The sequence below is a fragment of the Manis pentadactyla genome, chromosome 11, assembly GCF_030020395.1.
Source record: "Manis pentadactyla isolate mManPen7 chromosome 11, mManPen7.hap1, whole genome shotgun sequence".
NCBI classification, from domain to species: domain Eukaryota; kingdom Metazoa; phylum Chordata; class Mammalia; order Pholidota; family Manidae; genus Manis; species Manis pentadactyla.
The window spans coordinates 48,377,364-48,398,160 of NC_080029.1; the positions used below are offsets into that span (position 1 = coordinate 48,377,364).

Sequence of the window (20,797 nt, forward strand, 5' to 3'; positions counted from 1 at the left end):
ACAAGAGTGGACACCACCACTTGTTCACTCAAGGGGGAAAGAAAAAAACTACAGCAATGGTTAAATGGGCATTTCCAATGGACTAAGCTGGTGTCTTGGTCAACCCCAGGAAAGCAAAGGCAACTTGTACACACCATACCTTCATTTTGCTCACAGAAAACACTTGTCATGAAGAAACAAGAAACCTGTTCTTATGCAGGCTGGGAAGAAACCCCAAACTAAGGCATTTCAGAAGATAACTTGCTTTCTTATATCAAGAAATCATACAAAATTCTCATTTCTAAAAACCCAATCTTTACCTCCAGTCTTTTGAAAGTTCAAGATACAAAATTCATATTTTCCATAGCCTTTGGATGCTTAAGCAACAAAATACTTGTTTTTCAATGCCAACATTAAATCTAAATATTTATCATTGTTTATGAGAGGAGTTATATTTTATTTATATGTCAGACTTGGGAGGTGGGCATATGGGTTTTCATAAACACATCATACTTTTTTTATGAGTCAAATGACTCCCTGACTTGCTTAAGATTTAAATCTAGATAATGATTTTCTCACAATACATAGATCAGAAAGAATAAAAGCTGTAATACTGGTGGCCTTAGGTCAAGAACCAACAGTTTTCTGGGAGCTATGAAGAATTTAAGAGAGGTAGATATGTAGCATCTGTGTGTGTTTGTGTGTGTGCCTTCAAACATCTTACAGCCTACCTGGGAAGACATAATTAACCTCCATAACATTGGCAATAACATCATACCAGGAAGAGATACACAAACAGGAGTCACGACTACAACATGTCTGGTCAGGACACAAGGACTAAAAAATGGAATTCAGTTGACCCTTAACCAGTCTCCCTCAGCCCCCAAACAAAATTTCGTATCTTTTCCCATTCCCTTGGCATTGAGAATATATTTCAAAGTCTCCTCAATAGAAAATAGATTATACATTAAAATGCATTAATTTAGATCCTACTTCTACAATATACTGATTATAAGCTTCCAGAAAACTTACTGGTCAGAAACAGAAGTCTAGTTCAAAAATCCGTAAGTTAATTATTAAAGGAAATTTTGTTTTATGTTGTAAGTTAACAACTTCCATTGGCTTGCTCTGCTAAGTTTTACTCTATAAATGAATTTCATGAAAATTCCTCTTCACATTTCCCAAGACACCAATAAAGTCAAAAAATTTAGTAAATTACAAATTATCAGTTCAACACCCTTTTCACAGATTTAAATGAGTGTGGGCTGTTAATGAACATTTCAGGTTAAAAAGATTTTATTTTCAAAAGTTTATTTGGAAGTTATTTTAAATTCTACATGACACTTGACATTTAAAAAAAAAATTATTCTCTGATTTGATTTCCTCAAATTTCCTTAAGATTAGATTACATTTGAAAATCTGGGGCTTATTTGAAATAAAACTTCATTAAAAACGTTAATTTTTCTGAATGCCCTTCTATAATTACAAGCAACATGAGTTTCTCAGCAGACATTTCAGAAATGACACCATCACAGCTGACCTTTGTTTCAGTGTGACACTAAGCTATGCAAAAAATTAACTTTACCACTATATTTAGATGGGTTTAGTTAAGTATAGAATTCTATTTTCTTTGGGAAAAAATACTTAGAGCATTTGTGATTGTTGTGATAAAATATATTCAACCACACAAAATTCCACTCTATTTTTTGGCTTACATATGTGACTAACTTTATTGCTGAGGTTTTTCATGACACCATATTATATCTCCAAGATCAGACTGATGAACTATTAATATTTTTCAGTCATGGACGTGGAAGTATAAAATAAAGGTACTACTCATTAAGGGTATACTCTTACGGATATAAATCAGTTTATTTATTATATCCTATTTTGAAAGCCTCAAGAGACTTCTTTACTACAAAGTCCTTTGAAATAATCAGTTTTTTTTCATAAAATAAAAGTTGGGTTGCAAGTTAGCTATATTTGAAATGTCCAGCTCAATTTCCCTTTTGTCTTTTGTTTACTTAGACTTCAACTCAGGTGCCAAAAAAGGACAATAAACTATAAATTATAATTTATTATCCTTTATCACTAATGCAATGACTATAGCCAGTGGTAAATTCTCCAGAAAAGTTTTTTTTTAACTCTCATTTTGTTACAGAAATTACCTCAATTTATTTGTTTCTGTGGTTAAATTTTTACATTCAGAATATTTTAAACTGCTATGGAATTATGAGAAAGTTACAGAGTTTAGATTTTGTCATGTTATACGCTCCTCTACAACTCCTAGACCACAGTGCTCTGTTTTAAGGTCTCACAGCACCCCTACTTCTTAAGCAATATTTACTGGAAGAGAACAATTATATACTCTGTTACTTAGTATCTTCCTAGCTAAAAAGGTAAAAGCTTCAGAACAGCAGGTACCATCCTGCCTGTGAGTTCACACTATCTCCCAGGACCTTTGGCATAGTGTACACATTATTTGTCAAATGAATGAAAAAAATATAGGACATTTAAAATGGTATTAACCATTGGAAAGAAGTGTAGCTAAACATAATAAAATAGGATATAATAATAACCCCCCTTTGATTGGAAACTTAATAATCTATGTAACAGAATTAGAGAATTGGCAATAAATGAGGTGTTTAGTGAATTAATACTCAGATTACATAAATGCTACTACAAAGCTACAAAGGAATGGACATAGCAAATTAAGAAAGCCCTATTTGAGGAAGTTAACTTTATACAAGATTTTCTACCTCTTCTATAGCATCATTTTAATCACAGGTCACTGGAAGCTAAATCTAAACAATAACCAAGTAAATCTAAAATAAATTTGCTAGACACTAGTAAATTATAAGATATGGTCACTGCCCTCAAGTAACTTAAAATACAGTGGGGAGCCAGAAAATATATATAAAAAGACAACCATACAAAGTAGCACGTGCTAAGTTCCAATGAAGCGATACAGGAAATATGCAGTCAGTTCAGTGGATGCAGGCGAGGAAGCATGACCTAGACTAAGCACAGATGTGTTTGATGGGACAATGGGGAGAACCATTTGGCTCAACTTAAGGAGCTCTAAGATGACATCAGAAAGTAAGTATTACAACACAAGGATAGCAAACTCAAATGCCTACAGGGGCAGGTAACAAATGAGTGAAGCCTACAGGATAAAAAAAATGCCATAAGCCACTTGGTCTCAATGTGGGAGGCAAGAGGATCTCTGCTGGGGACTACAGAGCACTGCAGAGTACACACCCATGTAAGAGGTGAAGCTGTTACTTTGCTCTAAAAGATCACTGCCACACCTTCTACTTTTTCACAAGAAAGTGTAAAAAGTTCAACTTTTTAAAATGTAAAATTTCTCAATTTTCAAATTTTGGCCCTTTCAAAATGTTTAACACTATGTTAAAAACCAAAACACTTCACCATGTAACTTATTCACTGTGTAAGAATTTGTTCTCCATGTAAGAACTTGTTCGTTATGCTTCAGAAGATTGGAGACTGACGAAAATTAGGCTTGGGGTGGATTAATGATTGTGCATTGAGCATTGACTCCCCTATACAGAATTTTATTGTTGTTAACAACCATTTGATCAATAAATATGAGAGATGCCCTAACAACAACAACCAAGAAAAAGTACACACTTCCAATTGTAAAATAAATAAGTAACCGGGATGTAATGTATAGCATAAGGAATATAGTCAAAATATTGTAACAACTTGGTATGGTGATAGCTGGTACTTAGAATTATCATGTATATAAATGTTGAATCACTGTGTTGTACACCTGAAACTAATGTAATGTAATACTGTGTGTCAACTACCCTTCAATAAAAAATAATTATCTAAAAAAAAAAAAAAAAAACCAAAACACGTCTGCAGCCAATCTTCCTGGTGGGCCACAGGCTTGCAACTCTGGTTTGGCATGATGAATTTCATGCTAAGAGCTCTGGACCTCATCCTGTAGTCACTAACTTAAGAGGCAACATTTATTTCAAAATTTGTTTAGTTTTATACCTCTACACACTCCAGTATTTACCATGTGACAAACAGCATTGCCAAATTATTTCACACTGGCCTTGTGTATTTTTGTTACAAGCAAATTATGTTCATTTAACTAACTATAGAGTGACTTATAACATTCAGCTGAAAAAACATTCAAAAAGATACTAATGAAACAGTGTTGACAGAGCAGCACCTAAGATAATGCTGACATTGTGTATATATACCACAACCCATGAGAAACACACATGTTCACTAGAGCCCCACTTCTCAAAAAACATATGCCATAATCCACTGCAAATGAAAAAGTCCATGTACTTTCCAGCATTTTCCCATAATAAGCAACTTCCTAAAAATTATTAGTATACTTTTATTACAAAACAACACTTAAACACTTGCAACAAAGTTTTAATTTTACCAAACACTGTAAGTTTTTAATTACCTAAAAACAATATCTAAGCATTAAAGGCCTATGTGTTAACATTTTAATAAGCTTAGGGAAAGAAAAGATAATTAGTATCAGAGACAGTTCTTGATGCACAATTATGATAGAAAATATAGAACTATGAAAAATTGCTTAATCACATGCTTTGAATAATATTCACAATGAAATCATCAACAAAGTATAAGAGAAATATTAAATAAGCAATGTTTCTAAAAATTTGCTCTGGCTCTTTGGAGCCCCTAACCCCTAAGAGCCATCTGCTCTGTGAATGAAGATTTCCAGGATGGTGAGACATATGATGTATGGACTGGTCAACGCAAACCTATTAAAATTGCTGAAAAAGAAGCCAACTAATCCTATGCCTCACTGGGACTCTATGTATCCTTTCATATCAAGGATCAATGGGCTGAATTAAAGAACATGTCTTTACTAGAAACAAAGCAAAAAGTCTTAACACAGAGTGACAGTGCTCCCAGGATATCGTTTTTATCCAGAGATGCAAAGAAGAATAAAGAAACTCCATTAGAACTATTTTCCTATTTCAAAAGAAACAGATGACAATCTACACACTAGAACCTTACCAGTAACTAGAGGGAAGCTCAAAGGCTTCCCATCTCTCTCAAAACCTGGTAAGGATCTTCACCACCCCACAGCATTTTGAAGTCTCCCCCCATATTCTATCAGACATGTTAAAACATACTCATATCCAACACTGAATATGTAAGAAACTGAATTGAATAAGAATTATCTTTCATAAGCTTGTATGCTCTCTTTAGTCCCCTCTAATCAGGTTTTTTCCCCACTGTTCTACTAATACAGTTCTTGTCAAGGTCACCAATGACTTCCACTGCTAAATACAGTGAGCAACTCAGTCCTCATCTTACTTGACCTCTTAGCAACCTATGACACCACTGATTAACTCTCTCCTCCTGGACACACTTTCTTTGCTTGGCTTCAAAGATATTCTCCTAATCTCCCTCATATCCTTCTGGCTGCTCCATCTCAGTCTTCTTTACTGGTTTGTCCTTACCAGCTCAACCTCTAAAGGCTGAAGAACCTCAGGCACAGCCCAAGTGTCTCATCACAGAAAAATAACTCATAGTTCATTTTTCTTATGGTGTGGGTCAATAGATTTAACATTATCTTCTAATAATAACACTGTTACTTAGGGAACAATTAAAGATACCTTTAATTAGGTCCATATGTTGGAAGTAACTGTATAAGTCCTTTGGCTTAAGACACTTCATGAGATTTCTTCTCTTCTTCACACTGTAAATACTGATATGACCAAGTCTTGGTCCATGGACTGCTCTCTCTCTACACACATTCCCCAAGTGATCTCATCCAAATTTTGTTGGCGACTTCCAAATTTGTATCTCCAGCTTGGACCTCTTCCCTAAACTCTAGATTCCTACATCTAACAATTTACTCAACATTTCTACTTGTAAGATGAGATGTTTAAAACAGCTCCTAGTTACCTTTCCCAAACCAACTCCTCCCATCACATACCCATCTCAGTTAATGGCAGTTCCATAATTATAGAAAAAGCCTTGGTGTTATGATCTCTTTTTCATAATCCTTAAACAGTTAGCTAGGAAATCCTATTGGTTCAACCTACAAAACAAATCTTGTTCATTTCTCACCACTTCCTCCACAGCTACTGGCAACTCCCAATTTGATTACTGTCAACAGCCACTAACCTGCATGCCTGCTTTCACCCTTGACTACTGAGCTCCATTTTCTGTCTCAACAGAGCAGCAGGTGATTCTGTTAAAATGCAAGTCCAATCACTTTACTCCTCTGCTCAAAACTCTCCAATGATTTCTCATTTCACCCAGAGTAAAAGCCAAAGCTCTTAAAATGGTCCACCAGGCGTGATGTGCAAACTCCACCCCTGTCCCCAAACCTCACTGAACTCATCTACTACTTTATGGCCTTCTCACTGTACCTAGAACACATCAGCACACTTCCACCTGAGGCCTTTGCTAATCCCACTGCTGGAATGCTCTTCTCCCAGGCATCTCTATATGGGCAACTTCCTCCCTCCAGTCATCTCGGTGAGTCCCACGTTGACCACACTACTTCAAATTGTTTCCCTCCTCCAGCATTCCTAATGTCCCTTACCCTGCTTTACTTTTCCCCTTTCCAATCACCCTATTATCTTCTAAAATATTTTAAAATTTGCTGTGTTATGTTTATTGTCTTCTAATTGGATATAAGCTTCATGAAGGCAGAGCTCCTCCCTTTATTTTGTTCACATATCTCTGGGGCCTAATACAGGGCCTGGCACACTGCAGGCATACATTATATCGAATGAATGAATGAAGTTAACTAAGCATTTAATAATTTCAATTTCACAGTTTTCTTTTATTATCTGAGACTTGTACTAGATCCTGACTATTTAATGGGAAGATCGCAGACTGACCTCATGGCCCAAAACAAACCTAGCACCCCAGGGAAACTAGGGACAGCTTACCTTTGCCCACTACTGATTCTACTCCCTAAAACGAGGACTCCATTTAGCAGTTCTCTGGAAACACCTAAGACCTCTTCACACACATGTATTTCATTCCCCTACCCAGCCAAGAAACACTTTGGCAGGACGTGCACAAAGTATTTGTCTTGCCAATGGGTTTCAGCCCTGGGCAAGTTCAGTATGGATTCAATGAGACCAAAGAAATGACAGTATATATAATGTTTTGGGGTGAGTTATACCCAACTTTATTTCCACGGTGGCAGGTCAATCACTAGGAACCTATTCACTTAGAGCGAGTCTGCATGCTGCAAGCCCATCTCTGCCTCTGGGCGTCTCTGCCTGCACAGCTGTCCCAGTCTCTGTCCTCGGCGTTGCCACCACTCCAGCCTCTGCTCTGCTCTCCTGCAGCCTTGCAGCCATACCACCATGTTGTGCAGAGCACTGGGCGGAGCTCTTTATAGAGAGTCAAAAACTACACATTGCCCACACGTGTATAGTGAGCCATCCAACCAGGGCCAAGTGACAATCCTAGCCACAGGAACCTTCAATTTATCCACAGTATTCAACATAGTCCTGGATACTTCATGAAGACATAAAAACCTGTTTTTGAATGGACTTAAGTGAGCATCTTTAAAGCATTAAGTTTACTAAGTTTAAGATATTTCACAACACATAACGGGGCACAGGGTTTTCCAGAGTAGGTCCACCTTTTAATGAACAAAGCAGAATGATACATCATGATTATTCTGGAGGATCCTGTGTCTATTTCCACTGGGCTTGTAATTATGCTCTTTAGATGTGTCTTTTTCATGTATTTAAGTTTCTTTTCCTTAAACACTCCCTTTGAAACTTTTGACTGTGAATTTCCTTTGAACAAATGGTTTAAAAGCTTAGGTTTTGCGCCTTATAACTGAAAACAATAAGATATCTGACCCACATTACATAAACTGTGCTGATCAGTGGTGGAGCTGGGAGAACAAACAACTACTTTATACCAATAATAGCTTTTTTTAAAAAGACTCACGTGCAATCTATTGGATACAAGAGCAAAAGACAGGGGCCACTGGTACTGTTTAAAAGTATTTTGTACAACATTAATCCTCATAAAGAAAATGTTTTAAATCTGTGAATTTGTTTTTTGGCATCTGGAAAGAAATAATCACCTAGCAAGCAGAACCTAAGGGACTGAGACTGTTGGAAATTAAAATAGAATGGGGAAAAATAACTTGACCAATCAGTGATTAGTAAGGCAAGCCCGCTCTTAGTGCAGCAATGTAGACTGCCCAGTATCTGAAACTATAAATACTAGGTTTTGTTGCACCTGTGTTCAAAAAACAAAATATATTTCATGAATTGCTTGTAAACAAAGGTTTAAGGACTTTAAAGAAAATTGTAAGTTTTACATATCATTTCTTTTTGTCTTAACTAGTAAAAGCTAACATTACTTGACTATTTATTACGTGTGGGAATATGTCCATTGCTTTACATGTACTATTTCATTTAATAACCAAAACAATGATGTCTACTCTACAGGTGAGGAAAAAGAGGTTCAAAGAGTTAAATAACTTCCTCTACGTTATACAGTGGAGAATAGTGGAGCCTGGATTTGAACCCCAGAAGACTAATCTAAGGATCTCATTGTTATACTTTACTGCCTCTCTTCTATCTTGTCTCTAAAACATAGTCTTCTCTGCAGTAACTTTAGTGAGCAACTTGTCAAGAGTTGTGGCCCTATGGTGAGCACATTTTTTTTTCCGAGATTACATACGCTAACATTTTGCTGTTATAACCAGTATTCTCATTTGAGCAGGATATATTTACCACCCATTTGTAAATCTTCTGTTATTTTACCTGTTTTTCACCTTCTTAATGAACCAAAGTAAAAATTCTGAGCCTTTTCTTGAACCTTGAAAAATGTCTTTCTTCTCTTTAGGGAAACATGAAAGATATGCGTGTATCAATTTTTTCCTTCATAAGCACTTCATTTTTAACTATTAGATTTCTCATAATCTTATGTTTTACAGTAAGTGCTTCTTGGGGACTGCCACAGACTAATATCACAATTACACTGTTGTAGGTAGATACAGACAGGATGTATCCAGGAATACTTAAGAAAAGATAACTTGAAGGGGGCAGGGGAATGTATAGAAGAGGATAGGAGAAGGCAAAAAAAATTCAATTCTTTTTGCAATATTTTCTTAAGAATGAACTATTCTGAAAATATTTAGAAAACAGTCCCTTGAAATGATCCATGCTAGATCATTTATGGATCACTGAAACAATGAGCCAGGAGGGACCTCAAGATATCACCTCTTTGACATTTACACCCAAAGTCTCATGGAGACCCCTGGAAGAGAGGAAGATGAAAAGTAGAAAAGAGAAGACCCAAGGGACCAGTAAAGGGGTTAGAGTTAAAGCAGGCTTGAGGGAGTAAAATTCTACCTTACTGAGCTACAGCTCTGTTTTCTCTGGATAGGTCTGAGTCTATCTGAACAGAGCCACAGAACACCTCTTTGTGAATCAGAAAAGGGCATCCCATCGTCCAGGCCGGTGGGCTCACTGCTTGGACTGCAGAGCAGGGGGCAGTTTTTAGAGTAAGGGCTAGGTTTTTAGCCCTTAAATGGCATCAATCTAGACTAGACTGAGAGTCAGAAGCAGCTTCTACTCTTGATGCTGTCTGTATGAGTCAATCTCATAGGGCCTTAGTCCCTCCACCTCTAAAAAGAATAAGGCTAGCAGCAGTCACTTAAGTCCTAAGTCCCTTCCACCTTCCCAATTCTCAATTAAAATCCAGCAATATCCACCTACTACGTTCCTACGTCCCTGAAACACTAGGATTCTGCGGACTGAGTTGAGCCTTCAGTGTTTTTGTGATACTGCATTTTTTTTCCTCTCACATTTCTGAAGTACTTGTTCTCTTTTAATCTTAAGACTATACTCTTCTTTCAGTGCCAAAGGTGCTTGATTTTTCTTGAGATATCAAAAGGTCGCACCCCACACAGAAGCCACAAACTACCCAAATGTCCATCAACAGAATGGATATATAAATTTAGAATTTATTCATTCACAGATATAAAAGAGAAAAAGAACTACTGCTACTTGCATCAGCTTGGACATGACACTATGATGAGCTGAAGAAGATACACAAAAAAATTTGTATTTAATTGCATTTAAATGCAGTCCCAGAACAGGTTAAAAGTAACCTATGGCAATAAAAGTGAGGTTACCCCTGGGGCAGGATTACAACTATAAGGAGAGGCTTTGGAGGGGCATTGGTTTTTGGGGGTTTTTTTGGATGCTGGTTGCCTGGAAATGCCACTTCGTGCATTATACTTGTGCTGTGTGCATTTTTCTGGTTGTATGAAATTATTCAATTAACAAGTTAAAAGAAATAAAGCCAGAAGGATCCCCTAACCTATCCCTCCCTGCCAAAAAAGCCATCTACTGAAATTGGACAGAAGTGCTCCTGTAAAGGAGCAAATCAATTCTACCTTCATTTAATGTGAACAAAAGAACCACCTCAAAAGGTAAGTGAAAAACCTTATTAATTTCCTAAAATATTCACCTAGAATGTGCTTGATTTTATGATTCCCTCCTTCACATGAAACTGTGGCTGCAAATTAGTATAAAATATTATATGATCTCTGCCTTCATATACTAAACATAACTGTTCAAAGTTCTGTAATATATTTGTACAAAGATGAAGTTACTAGAAACATCTGAAAATATTCTAAGATAATTTGGAATACTAAAATTCAAAACAGATACTTCCAGTCAGAATTATCCCAATTATCATATTAAATGAACTGACCTGGTCTATGACCAAATACCTAGTTTCCTGCTTTATAGCTTAAATTCTATTAGGTAAGGCTATACAGATGGGGAAAGGCATTCAAGAAAATGCTGTGCTACAGACAGCTCTAAGGAAGCTCTAGTAAACACTGTCTTCTTCTTTGGCCTATATTTAATTCATCTGACTTTGGTGTAGCACCACATTTTCCTCCTCTTGAAATAACATAACCAGCTCTCAGATCAGTGATTTATTTCCCATTCGTTCCCAGTGTTCCCTCTTTAATCGATATGGCATACTGCATGACTCCTCTATTTGATATACATAAAAAGTGATATTACACAAACTTACATCAGACATAATTACACCACTAAATCATATAAGATAATTGGAAGCACAGATGGCTTGTTTTTCTCAAAATTTTATGATAACATCAGCCATTACTACTGTACAGCCCCTCTGGTCCCACAGGATGACAGGCAGGAATTACCATTCTCCCAAATGCTGGGAGAATAGTTAAACATTTGTAGAATCACTAGTGCTTAGACAAAAAAGTGTTTTCAGTCTTTGAAATGGGAAATGGCTTTGGGTGGGGAGGGACACAATAATAAGCATCCAGTCCCTAAACATTATTTAACACCATATTAGAGTTTCAACATGAATGCAGGCCAGGTTTCCTGGATAAATACCACTTAGCAGCACTATTTCATCTTGTATACAGACCTTGTAGGGTACCTAAATTCTAATTACTTTTTAATCAACTAAAAAGATCCTATTCTTTAATTTCCACTTTTAAATATAAAGTTCTCCCTACTTCAGCCTGTTTTAAATACTCATCCTTTTAAGTCTGGATTTTCCTTGCAATTCAATGCTCAGTATTCTACTTCCTCCTTGCTCTGAAATTATCCCCTTAAACTTGCCTCTACTTATTTTATAGGCCCCCAAAGCCTCTGACTGAAGAGAATGTGCAATTCAAAAAGCCCTCAACTACTCCCTATATTAAGGTTTAACTACAGAGACCAACAATAATGTTTTTCTTGTGTGGGTTTTAGGAAAGATACATTTTAAGTAAAATCTTGCCACTTGTAAAATTCCATCACTAAGTTTTTCCTACTCTACCCCTACACTCAACTGTTTAATACACAATCACAATGTAACCAAACTCCCAATGGGTAATTATATAATTATACAGGCTTCCTAAAAATATACAATTTCAAATGTGCAACACACAACCTTTATAACTGGTGTTGGGAATACAGATTTAAAAATAGTAGAGGTTGTAAGTGTTCCTGTTAGTTGTTTCTTGTGGGTGGGGAAGGGTAGAGGACCATCACACAAAGACCAACTGCTACATCAGAAACCACAAACTGTATTACAACAGGATTCTATTAAAGACTATAAATACACTTAAAACTTTTTTTCTCTAAAAACATTAAGTTGGAATTGAATAAATGAAGGCCAAAGCTTTGTCTATAAGGATACACAATACTGATATCTCTGGTTTTCCTACTTAACGAAGGAAGAGGCTTCATTTCCTACTTACCAAACGAGGGCATTTATGAGGTTTGTATGATTCACAATAGGAAAAATCTATCTCTGTATAAATGTCTTTTGATGACGTAAAACAATATTAAACTGACTTTAGAGAGGGCCTGTGAAATTTAGTTCTGAACACAGAAAAGTACCTAAGGAATAATTTGTGAATGCCATCTGGGATCCAGGCAGCCTCATCAACAAAAGGGAAAACTTGTTGAGATCATCCAAGATCTAAAATTCACATACATTTTCACATCTGGAGTGAATTAATCTTTTCTTGGTACTGGCTTTCATGTAATAAAATAATTGTTTGCAGGTTTTATTTTTTTTTAAACCCACAGTCTTAGAAATCAAAATATGCAACATCCAAGTTGAAAACTACAAAGAATTCCTTTATCAAAAAGGTTAGTTGTGAGACAGGACTCATTTACCCTAAACTCTGAACTTGACAGTTTGGTCAAAAACAATTGTGTTTGAAACTTTCATTTCAAGCATCTGCCACAAAAGGCTACACAGTCTATTACATCATAAGTTCTGGAAGCCAAAAACTTTATAAGTGTAGTTAAAAGTGAAACAAACTCCAGAAACTAGAAAAGCTGTACATACCTCTCCTCCCACCCAATTCATCTACACCAGTTGAATGAGTTTTTAAAGAACTTCTAGCTAGAAATTACTACCTAGCATATCGATATTTTGCTCTCAAACCCAGTGAGTTCATCCTGGCCTGAACTGTTTTCCTGTACAGCTAGGAGTTATCTTAAATTTGCAAGTTCAAATTATGTACTTCAGGCTGGTAGCTTACCCATTACCCCTCAAAAAGGAGAGAGTAGAAATATAGAAAAATTTCCTGTCCCTTATGTTTTGAGCACCGCAAGAATTGTTGATTACTGTGGTCCACCAGTGTCAAGATCTCTGGCATTCTTACAAGCAATTCAAAAGGGGTGAGGGGTGGAGGGTGGGATTAGTTCATATTACAGTCAGTCTGCTTTCTGCAGAAGATATCCTGGTGATAGCTTGATAGTAGATATCCCCTGAGGGACCCTTCTCATCTAATAATCTCAAAGGTCCATTTTAATCTGAAATATAAACCCAGTATATTTACAAACATACTAGAAGAGCTCTCAAATGTCAGCTGTCTCATATTGTGGTGTATTTTCATTTTTAAATAATACTTTTATTTTTCAAAACCACACCCAAGGAAATTGCTTAAGTGCTACAAGTTTTACACTACAAAGGACAACAGCAAACACATCTGTTTTCCTGCCCCTCATCTGGTCTTCTCCCCTCCCCCTTTCTCTATCCTGCAGACTCTTTGTAGGTTTCGGTGGTTTTTAAGACTACATTCTACAAGTCTTATAATGCTGTAAATTCTGAAAAACTTCTTTCCTTTAACATTGCTGGGCCTAAATTTATGCCCTGCTCTAAGAAGAAAAATCCAAAAGTCAAAAGCCTTCTTAATGACAGAAGTATTACGGAAAATTTCCCCCACAAAGTTTTGATGCTGTGAAATATCAACTCTCTGAAATCACAAAAAGGAAATGACTTACATTCTTGGAAAATGAAGCCACTAGCAGCTTTCTCCAACAGCGTTTCTAATCCCTCAACTACACCCTGTGGCAACGGGGAGTATTTCGTGCAAAAACTAAATTTAAATAGATGCTTATAAAACCAATGAACAAACACGGTCGCGTCCCAGAGAAGAGACGGAATCACACATGGGAAATCCACAAAGAGATAATTTTTTTCTGCACAGTCTGCACAAAGCTGGAGAGCACAGGCTTAAAGTCAAAAGCAACCTGAGAACTCAAAGTTTTCCTTCCCCACTGTGGGCAATGTACAGCTCCTCAGGGAAATACTGGCAAAACAGATTTTTACTAAAAAATAGGAAAAGGGCGTGAAGGGGCTAGTGTTTCTTTGGACACTAGCTTTACACAACCACACAGCCTGATAATCGGCCAGCTTTCATTTCAACTTCATGAAATAATGCTTATTTTGACAGCTTTCCATTTATTCATGCCTTTAAGAAAGGCTCTCACCATTGGATTACACTGTCCCGGGAGTCGAGGTGCTATTATAAACTCTTGAGGACCTCACGCGGGTGGGCCCCCAGCTGTCCACACCTGACGGGTCCTGGCGCTGTTCGAGGATAAGCTGGTGGTCCCCTCTGCCCGTGTCGGGCCTGCGCGCCGCGAACACCTCCAGGAGCCCAAATTCCGCAGGCCGCGCCCCCAACTCGCATCCCACCGAGGCCCCCTTCTGGCGCCGCCGAGCCCCTGCTCAATTTCCAGCTACCCCGACTAGGCACTTTCAGGGACGGTGAGGCAGACGCTGCGCTCTGGTGCCTCGCGTAGCCGGGAGGTCCGGCCCCGGCGCGCGTACAACAGGCGTCTCGGCACCCAGGAATGCTGGGTTTCGGGGCTGCCGCGGGGCCCCGTCACGGCGACGGGGCGCGACCGACAGGCGCGCCAGAACAGGGCGCGGGGGACCAGCGAGGAGCCGACCTAGGTGCTCCAAGCCCGGGGCGCAGCCCACAGCCCGGCCGGCCTCCCGCCCTCGCCGCAAAGGCCGTCCCGGAGCTCCGCGCCTTCTCCCCTGCCCGGCTTGGCTGCCCCGGGGCCCCGTCCTCCCAACCCAGCGTGGGCGAGCCCCGACTCGCGGAGAGGCGACCTTTCCACCCGGTGCCCGACGCCCAGAGCCGAGGAAACAAGAAGGCGGCCAAAAAAGACGCGGAGAAGCGGACACTGCCTGGCTGGAGTTCGCGACTACCAGAAACGCTCCCAAAGCCCGGTCCAGCAGCAGCAGCCGCCGCCTAGCCGGCAGGGGGCACAGCGCGCTGCCGGGGCGCAGCCGAGGGGCTAGGGGACGGTCTGGGAAGCACTACGGAGCCGGGTTCCTGCTCTTACCAAGAAGAAAGTCGGGAGCACCAGGCATCGGACTCTGTCAGCTCTCAGCCCGTCCTGCCAGCGCCGCGCCTGCCCTGCTCCTCTCAGCCTCTGGGCCTGGGCTGCCCGAGGAGCGCTCCGCGTCCGCCCCGCCCCAGCCCCGCCCCCTGAAGCTCCGCCCCCACCCGCCCGGAGGGGCCGAGGGAGGCGGTGCATCCGCCAGAGCACCTCGCGGAGCTCGCGGCTGCACGTGGAGCCCCTGTCAGCCCCGCCCCGGACACAACCAAGCATCCCGCGGAGGGGTGCCGCGGGTTGGGGTCGTAAGAAAGCGGAGGGTACCATGTCTCCGGGATGCTGCTGAGGAAGACGGGCCGCAGAAGGATGCTGTGTGTGGACTGCGGCAATCTAGGCCTTTCCTGGCGCAACGGAGTCGGAGGCGCGAAGGGACACTTCCAGTTCCCCTGCTTCGTGCAGAATGGCCTCTCCGAAACGCGGCCCCCGCTCCCCTGGAAAGCTCCCCGCCGGGTTCAGGCGCGCTGGCCGGGGGCGGCTGTTTGGCCTGAGCAACGTCTTACTAATTCGGAACGACTGAAGGGAGGCCACTCAGAGGAGGCGGTCCCAGCGGAGGAGGCTTCGTGACTCCCTGCTTCCCTACGGTCCTCCTGTCCCGCACCCACGTGCCCATCACCACTCGGGACGCCGCGCCCTCGCTGGTTTTATACTGGATGGAGGGGGCGCCTCCGAGGAGCCCAGCCTCCCGCGCTAACTCTGCCTCTCTGGTTCTTCAGGTAGACACAGCCTCTGTCTGCGGTAGCTTTAGTGCCTGTAGTCCCTAAAAAATTGTATCTGCCCGCTCCGGATGGGGCCGGAGGGGCGCGGCGGGTGACGGAAGGGACCAGTGGAAGACGTTTCTATGGCTCTAAGAGTCGAGTCAGGAGATGGAGGTTTCTTCGTCTCTTTTCACTCGTCAGGGCGGGGAAAGGGGCGAGCTACGCCACCCCGGTCAGCCTGCTCTTGTTGGGACTGGAGACGGAGAGAGAAACAGCCTCCACCTGGTGCTAAGGCCCGCGACCCACAGAGCGCCACCCTCCTGGGCTTCTTATGTTGACTGCTGACCCAGTGACCCTGGCCACCCGGGGCAGTAACGCCCCACCGAGCCCCTCACTAAAGGAGTAATGGTGTGTAAGTTTCTTAGTATGACAGTTGGGTGAGGAGACAAGGAAGCAGAGGAGGACCTGAGAAGGACACTACCCGAAATCAGATTTATGCTGACAGAAGCCAACTTTAAAATTGCCCGGCTCTTTTGAGCCAAACATAAATATGTAAAACTAGCGGTGAAAGTATGCCTGTCTGTTCCTTGTTTGCATGGCAAAAGAAATGCAGTTTTCTGTCCGTTAGAACTTAGACTCACTTGGAATAGCTGTCTCCACAGCTTTCACATTTTGGGAACCACGATATTATGACTGAATATTAGGAGCAGTGTGATCTTTTGTCTTTTCACAATTGATAATATTCAGAGTTAATCTGATAAAGCAGAGTAGTTTCCAAGGATACTGGACTTAACAATTGAAAGTCATGACTCCATTATGGAAAGAAGGGCAAGAACTATGTTTCTATAACTGCCTTCTAAATTAGTTGTATTTAATTAATAGATAAACTTATAAATTGATAAATAGGCATTTAAAATTGGAGGATTGCACTTTTTCATTTTTATCGTTTGTAAGGATTCAGAATGAGTGTGTATTGAACACTAGCTTGTAAGATCTTAAATTATTTGATGTCTAATGAGATAATCCAGCATTTCTTACATAAAGATAAATGAAATAACAGCAATATATTACTGTCTTGGAAAACAGGTCCTAAATATGATTTCTTTTCAGGCTTTGTGCATAAAAACCAGCAGATAAAGAACAACATATTGTTAGATTGTGAAACATTGCTGCAACATAAAATAATTAGGTAATCCAAGGAGCAAAATATTTTAAACAGCTTTTTTTTAGGTATGTTTAAGATTGGGTTTACTGTCTAGAGTTAGACTGTAGTAAAATTTACTATGAATATTTTTTTAATCATAATGACCATATTAACAATGCCAATACCTCAATAAACATAGACTCTCTCATAATACATTTTGTAAACTAAGTACTTTAAAACTATTAAAATCAGATTTATAAACCCCTAAAACATCATAAAATTCTGAAAGGATTGTTTTGGGAAACAACATATAATCCACTCAAGATGGAAATGTAGCTAAAAACGGATGGGTTGTTTTAGATATTTTTTAGCCCAGGGAATGTTTTTCTGCTCCTATTACTATAAATAATGCAGGTAATATAGGTAATCAAAGTTATATTGTATGATGAGATGTTTTCCTAAATATGAGACTACCCATCCGTGAAACATCATCCTTAATGCATCTTAAACTATTACTTTTTCCATGGCATGTAAATATTAACATAACTCTATAATTTTGCTTTTATTTTTCTTAGGAAGAAGTTACTCATGCCATGAATTTGTTGAGTACACCCATTAACCAGGCATAGAGTTAGACTCTGGGATTCAAAGGTAAAAATATGCCTGAATCGTAATACTTGGAGGGAACAGGCATGCAAGTAAACAGTTACAGTATACTTCATATAATGCTTGCCGTGGTAGAGATACGCAGGAGGAATGGTGGAAAGGCCTTCTTACATCCCTTGTCGACTGAGATGGGAAGGATAAACAAAACTTTGACCAAGAACAAGTTGGTTGAGGTAGTGGTTCTCAAATTTGGCAACATATTGAAATTACCTAGGGACTTAGAAAAACTATTGATGCCTGTATCCCAGATACATGATTTAATTGGTCAGGAATATGGCCTGGGCTTGGGAATATTTTACAGAGCTCCACATTATTCTAAGAGGAAATACATGTGAGAATCATCTACTTCCCAAGTAGAGGGCACAGAATGGACAAGTACACAGAGGCACACGCTTTTAAAGCAGAGTGGCCATAGCCTCATTTTGTAATTGAAAAGGCTTCATTAAGCTCTTGTGGATGATATTTACACATTTAGGTGTAAGCAACACAGTTATATAGAAAACAAAGAGAAGTAAACTGCTATAATTTTCCAAATACTAGAGTAGTATATTGGGAATATCAGTTCAGTATATTAGAGGGAAAAAGTTTAGTTCTTTTTAGCAAAGTTACTTGGGACTCAGAGTTTGTTTTAATGCTTAATTATAAATTCTAGTCAGAGAAGTCAGTAATTTGACATACTGGCTTTGAAAGAATATTTTCTCCAAATTAAATACTGTTCATTCTGGCTGAAGGTCATAATGAATAATTTAAGTTCATTTTTCTTTTTGACAATTACTGAAGTTCATTTTAAAAAACAAAAAAATGCATTTTAAAGCAATCAAGATGAATTTAAACAAGTCCTACTACTCTAAGGTCTTAAATGTCCATTTAGCTAATGTTATACTATTCTGAAAGACAAACCAGTTGCATGTAGAAACTTAATAATGCAGTGATGTAGTCCTAGTTTTCATTGCCTATTATTTAAAAATACCCTTTTTATTACTTTCAGCTGGTATATTACTGCGTCCTGTAAAATAACACCGAAAGAGATTTTAGTGCTCAAGAAAAGTTCAGAGAATTGATTATCAGTCATTTGATCTAGCTGTATCATTATTGTGTATCAGAAGCCCCTAACCAGGAGTACAAATAATTATTTTGCAGAGGCAGCATTGCACAGGGATTAATATGTAGCAAAAGAACTCAGAAGAATCTACCTTTACCCAGCTTAGAGATACAAAGCTGAAAAAACTAAATTCATTAAAGTCTGCTCTCTTGGCCACCAAATTTTAAGAAAATATTTTAAAAATAGAGTAAGTTGATTATCCTGGGTCAATAATATAGCATGTAAAAGTTTACAGGAGACATATTTGAAGAGCTACTTTCTCTTCTGTTACGGTTTTAGCTTCACCACAGATATCACATTTCCATCTCCTCGAGGGCTTAAATATTTGAATACTCCACACAAAAGGTTTGATTAGACCAGGAGGGCCAGGCTAGGCCTGTCCCTCCAGAGAAGAGGCGTTTCTGAATGGTGCGTCTTAGGTGTTAGCTGCATAAGGCATGACAGTGCAGCACAGAACAGCATGGAGGTCTGAAGAGTTGCGAGGCATGGTGGCAGAAGCAGTGATAGGCTGAGGGATACTACTAACTAAAATGTGAGGAATTCAGTGTGAAATTATACACAGAGTTTCACATTATTGAGAAGAAGATTGAGAGCAGGTAGAAGGGCCCTCATATAGAAAAATGTCTAGTAGAAGGGGGAATGGAAATAAGGGGTAGATTCCCTACAGTATAAAACAGTGATGGATGCCATTTGTGTGTTTATACAATGGGCTTTAAAGGTCCCGAAGCAGTTTTTCCAGCTCTGATTCCTGATTACTCTCTGAAAAGCTGAAAGAAAATATTCCTACCCACCAGAGGCAACTTCGTCCATTCCACACTGGGGAGATAGATGTGAAAGGAAAGGAAGTAGGAATCTGGTGACAAACTGGTTACTCTGAGTTATGCCTCAGGCATACTCCGATTATCTTTATCTGAATAATATTCCAGGAGGAGTCACTTTCAAACACAAATGATAACATTGTGGATGTCATTGAAATTTTTATCAGTATTTCATGATAATTCTTATCAGTTTGTGCCTGAGACAAACTGAACTAGAACAAGGGGAGACGTGAACATGCATCTTCCAGAACAAAGGCTTATAGCCTGGCTGATCCTGGCTTTCTTGAGATACCAACAGAAGTTCCATTTATGAAGAGGGCTTATTAAATCTGTCCATTCTGTTTTAATTTGGTTGCCATTAAGCTTGTTTTTAGTTGCTTTAAAAAAATGATGAATAAAAGTGCAAATAAGATTGCTTGCTCTGGAATTTCACAGGAAGTTCACTGAGGCTTTGTTTTTGGGGCCTCCAAAGAACACTCTACTCATCTGTGGTGGTTGGGATTTTTGGTTATACCACAAGGTCCTCACATGCTGGTTCTATAACCTAGTTGGGGAAAGTGAAAACATTTACAAACACCCACATCCCTGTTTTCCTCTCACCTGATCCTAGATTAGAAACAAAATCTATATTCACTCTCATTTGGCTTGGCTATGGAAACAAATGCTAAAAAATCTTAAGAAATTCTACAGGCAAGGCAATGGTTACATTTTTCTTTTTCAAGGGTAGCCTAATAGATCATTCTATTAGCCTAAACAAAGTTCTTATGCTCTAGTTCTTTGAAGAAAGAACACTAGTAATTAGACTGGCATCTGGATTAGAAGTCAAGCATTGTGGGATTGTTCTTAAAGGACTTCAGACCCAGATGTTTAATTTTGACAGGTCTTGAGAAAAAAGTGCTGGGCAATAGCACTCTTAACAAGATCTAGCTTTGAAGGTAAGATTCTTAATGGAGAGGGAGGGTAGGACTTTTAAACATGCTTCTTTTAAAACTTTATTATGTATTTGTGATTCATGTACAGTTAAGCCAAACATTCTATGTGAGTTCTTGAGCCGAAAAACAGAATCAACAAATGGGTGATTTTCTGTTCTTCTAATAGTTCTATATTGGATAATAATTTTTGCCAGTCATATCCTAATTTCTTAAAGGATACTGGGGATATATAAAGGTAAAATATGATAA

General features: G+C 39.3%; 1 protein-coding gene across 8 annotated transcripts in view; it reads right to left on the reverse strand.

Annotated features, from left to right (window-relative positions):
• FRMD6 (FERM domain containing 6) overlaps window positions 1–20,797 on the reverse strand; it is a 251,856-nt gene that overhangs the window by 61,338 nt on the left and 169,721 nt on the right. For 2 of the 8 annotated variants that reach the window (XM_036917835.2, XM_036917790.2), the window contains exon 1: window positions 15,138–15,275. The exons of 4 other annotated variants lie outside the window; for them this stretch is intronic. The gene's annotated coding sequence lies outside the window, so the exon portion shown is untranslated. Of the gene's footprint in view, window positions 1–14,270; window positions 14,392–15,137; window positions 15,276–20,797 lie in introns of those variants that run through there. 2 more of the 8 variants (XM_036917816.2, XM_036917809.2) reach the window with 2 other exon arrangements.